A 4,273-nucleotide genomic window follows, 5' to 3' on the forward strand; every position below is an offset into this window, starting at 1 on the left:
GCAATCGTTTTCTATATCAAATGCCTGTGTTGCATATCCACATTTTATTTTTAAAATACTATTGGTTCATTTTAGTGTATATGTGTGTGTGCATACATGTTTGCATGTGTGTACAGGCATGTGTCTTTCATAGGGCATAAGTATGGAAGCCAGAGGCCAACTCTTGAGGGCCATTTTTCCCCATTAACCTTGTGGGAGGGATCAGGGCTCACACTCTGGTCCACATGTGTATAAATATCTTTTCTCTCTGAACCATCTCTCAGGAATCTTTTTTAAATGAACATGTTTGTTAATTTTTATGTTATTAATTAACATGTAAAACTGAAGATATTTAGAGTTTAAAATGTGATATTTCTACATATGTTTAAGCATGTACTTCTCAAATCATGCTGTTAACATCTCCATTTCTTTTTAATTCCTTTACATGTACTATTCTTTTAGATCCTCTTTACTAGTCTTCACAAATTATATCCTAGTCTGAAATAAACTCAATACAGAAAGACAAATGCCATAAGTTATATCTCATATGTAGATCTGAGTATTGAATAGTGATTGGGCTAGGTGAAGAAGAGGGAAGGAGAAGTCCTCCAGAGAACATTAACCAACCACACACTGACTAAGTCTGAGAATATGTGACTTGGCCCCTGTGTGGTCAGTGAATGCTCAGACACAGGTAGGTAGAAGATGAGTTCTAATTTTCCACAGCACAGTGAATACTGTTGTCCTAATTTATTTTCATAGTAGCTAACATGATAACTTTCACTCTAAAGTTTACTATTTTGAGTTTCCTATGCGACGTTTTAGTTAACCTCAGCTACTGCTGTGGGAAAACATCATGCGTTTATTTTGTTATATAGCTTATAGTTTATCATTCAGGGAAGGCAGGGCAGGGACTTCGGTGGGGCAGGAAACTAAAGGCAGAAACAGATGTGGAGGTTAGAAGGGAGTGTTGCTTAGTGGTTTGTTCTCCATAACTTGCCCATTCTGATTTATAAGAAAGCACAGAACCACCTCTTTAGGGGTAGCAGTCTTCACAATGGGTGGAGGTTCCTACATCAATCATCAGCCAAGAAATACCTTACAGGCTTGATCGGAGGCCAATCTTCTAAAGGCATTTCATCAACTGAAGTTTCTTCTTTCCAAATAAATGACTTTAACTGGTATTGGGTTGACATAAAACTAGCTAGCCTATCGGCTTCACACAGAACCACATCATTATTCAACTAGAGCCTTTTCTTTCTCATCTGTTCCCATCACGGCATGTTAATACTGCTATTACAATATGAAACATTAGTAAGCTAAAATTAAAAGTTAAAAGTTCAACCTGTTTAAAACACCTAAAATCTCTTTCAGTGTTCAGTCTCTCTAAAATTCCAAAGTATCCTAAAAAATTTAATGTATTTTAATTGAATGTATTTTATTTACATCTCAAATGTTATCCCCTTTCCAGGTTTCCTCTCCATAAACCCTCTATCCCACTGCTTCTCCACCTGCTTCTGTGAGGGTGCCAAACACCTATACCCTCCTGCCTCCCCGCCCTGACTTTCCCCTGGACCAGGGCGTCAAGCCTTGGCATGATCAAGGCTTTTTTTCTCATTGATGCCAAACAAGGCCATCCTCTGCTACATATGCAGTAGAAGTCATGGGACCTTCTATGTGTACTCTTTAAATAGTCGTTTAGTCCGTGGGAGCTCTGGTTAGTTACTATTGTTGTTCTTATGGGGTTTCAAACCTCTTCAGCATCTTCAATTCTTTCTCTAACTCCTCCACTGGGGACCCCTTTCTCAGTTCAATGATTGGCTGTGAGCATCTGACTCTGTATTTGTCATGATCTAGCAGAGCCTCTCAGGAGACAGCTATATCAGGTTCCTGACAGCATGTACTTCTTGACATCAGCAATAGGTAGTTTTATATGGGCTGATCTCCAGATGAGGCAGTCTCTGGATGGCCTTTGCTTCAGTCTCTGATTAAAACTTTGTCTCTGTATTTTCTCTGGTAAATATTTTTGTTCCCCCTTCCAAAAAGGACTGAAGCATCTGCACTTTGGTCTTCCTTCTTCTTGAGCTTAATGCGGTCTGTGAATTTTATCTTGGGTAATCCTAGATTTTGGGCTAATATCCACTTATTGGTGAGTGCATTCCAAGTGTTTTCTTTTGTGACTGGGTTACCTCACTCAGGATGATAGTTTCTAGTTCCATCCATTTGTCTAAGAATTTCATGAAGTCATTGTTTTTAATAGCTGAGTTATATTGTGTAAATGTACCACATTTTCTGTGTCCATTTCTCTGTTGAAGGACATCTGGGTTATTTACAGCTTCCAATTATTATATATAAGGGTGCTATGAACATAGTGGAACATGTGTCCTTGTTATATGTTGTAACATATTTTGGTATATGCCCAGGAATGGAATAGCTGGGTCCTCAGGTAGTACTATGTTCAATTTTCAGAGGAACTGCCAGATTTATATTCAGAGTGGTTGTACCAGCTTGCAAACTAACTAATAACTGAAGAGTATTCCTCTTTCTCCACATCCTCACCAGCATCTGCTGTCACCTGAGATTTTGATCTTAGCGATTCTGACTGGTGTGAGGTGGAATTTCAGGGTTGTTTTAATTTGCAATTTCATAGTGACTAACAATGTTGAACATATCTTTAGTTGCTTCTCAGCCATTTGATATTTCTCAGTTGATAATTTATTGTTTAACTGTACCACATTTTTAAATAGGATTATTTGATTCTCCAGAGTCTAACATCTTGTGTTCTTTGTATATATTGGATACTAGCCCTCTGTCAGATGTAGGATTGTTAAAGATCTTTTCCCAATCTGTGGATTTTATCCTAATGACAGTGTCTTTGCATTACAGAGCTTTGCAATTATAAGGTCCCATTTGTTGATTCTTGATCTTAGAGCATAAGCCATTGGTGTTATGTTCAGGAAAATTTCCCCAGTGCCCATGTGAGCAAGGCTCTTTCTCATTTTCTCTTGTATTAGTTTGACTGTATTTGGTTTTATGTGGAGGTCTTTGATCCACTTGCACTTGAGCTTTGTACAAGGAGATAAGAATGGATCAATTAGCATGCTGACTGCCAGTTAAACCAACACCATTTGTTGAAGAGGCTGTTTTTTTTCCATTGAATGTTTTTAGCTACTTTGTCAAAGATCAAGTGACCATAGGTGTGGTGGTTTCATTTCTGGATCTTTGATTCTATTCTATTGATCTATCTGCCTGTTTCTGTACCAATACCAGGCAGTGTGTATCACAATTGATCTGTAATACAGCTTGAGGTCCAGGATAGTGATTCTCCTAGAACTTCTTTTATTGTTGAGAATAGTTTTTTGTCATCTCGGTTTTTTGTTATTCCGGGCTCCCACATAAGCCATGGACAGAGTGCCAGAACCCGCTATGACCTTGGCCTTCACAACTTCTGTGCCAGTGATCCTCCCGGTGAGTGTGGCCAGCTTGTCTTGGGGAAAGTCAACCTTGGGGCTACACTGAAAGATCAGGGTGATGATTGTCTTCCCAGCATAGCCACCAATGGCACGCACATTGACTCTAGCTGGATCCAAACCCTTTAGCTCTGCCACAAACTTCTGCTATGATGGGGGTGGTGGAGTTAACTGGGTTGGCAATCATGCAAATCATGGCTTCAGGACAGTGCTGGGCACAGGCATCCATCAAGGTGGACACAATGGTAGTTTTGGTGTTTACAGGTCATCCCGTGTCAATCTTGGCTTCCTGGGCACTCTGGCTGGATGACCACCACATCACAACCTTTTAGGCAATATGGCAGCTGCTCCTGTCCAAGGTAACCTTTCATATTTGCTCTGGTCTTGATGTGACTCAGATCTGTTGCCATGCCAGGTGTGTGAGTGATATTGTAGAGCGTCAGGCGGCTTACTACAGGGCTGTTCTTCAGGATGAGTGAAAGGGGTTGCTCAATGCCCTCAGATGCTCCCAGGAGAGCTACTTTAGCATTGTTCTGGGCAGAAGTGCTGAAGCTGTGGCAGAGAGAGGCACCAACCGGACAGGCAAAGCAGACAGCATGGCTGAGGTGGGGGGGCACAGACCCACAGGCACAGGAGCTAAGAGGAGACAAGTGACTCCAATGACCTCCACTCTGCCTTTCCAAGACTTTTAACATGAACAGATGTTGAATTTTGTCAAATGCTTTCTCAGCATCTAATGAGATGGTCATGTGGTTCTTTTCTTTGACTTTGTTTACATAGTGGATTACATTGATGAGTTTCTATATATTGAACCTCCCTTGCAT

General features: G+C 40.5%; 1 pseudogene across 1 annotated transcript; it reads right to left on the bottom strand.

The window, feature by feature from the left end:
• Positions 1 to 3,341: 3,341 nt before the first annotated feature.
• Positions 3,342 to 4,047, bottom strand: LOC308429911 (malate dehydrogenase, mitochondrial-like; annotated as a pseudogene). The gene has a single exon. The product of its transcript is annotated as a malate dehydrogenase, mitochondrial-like (transcript).
• Between the last annotated feature and the right edge of the window lie 226 nt (positions 4,048 to 4,273).

Source organism: Micromys minutus (genome assembly GCF_963924665.1).
Source record: "Micromys minutus genome assembly, chromosome: 14".
Classification (NCBI taxonomy): domain Eukaryota; kingdom Metazoa; phylum Chordata; class Mammalia; order Rodentia; family Muridae; genus Micromys; species Micromys minutus.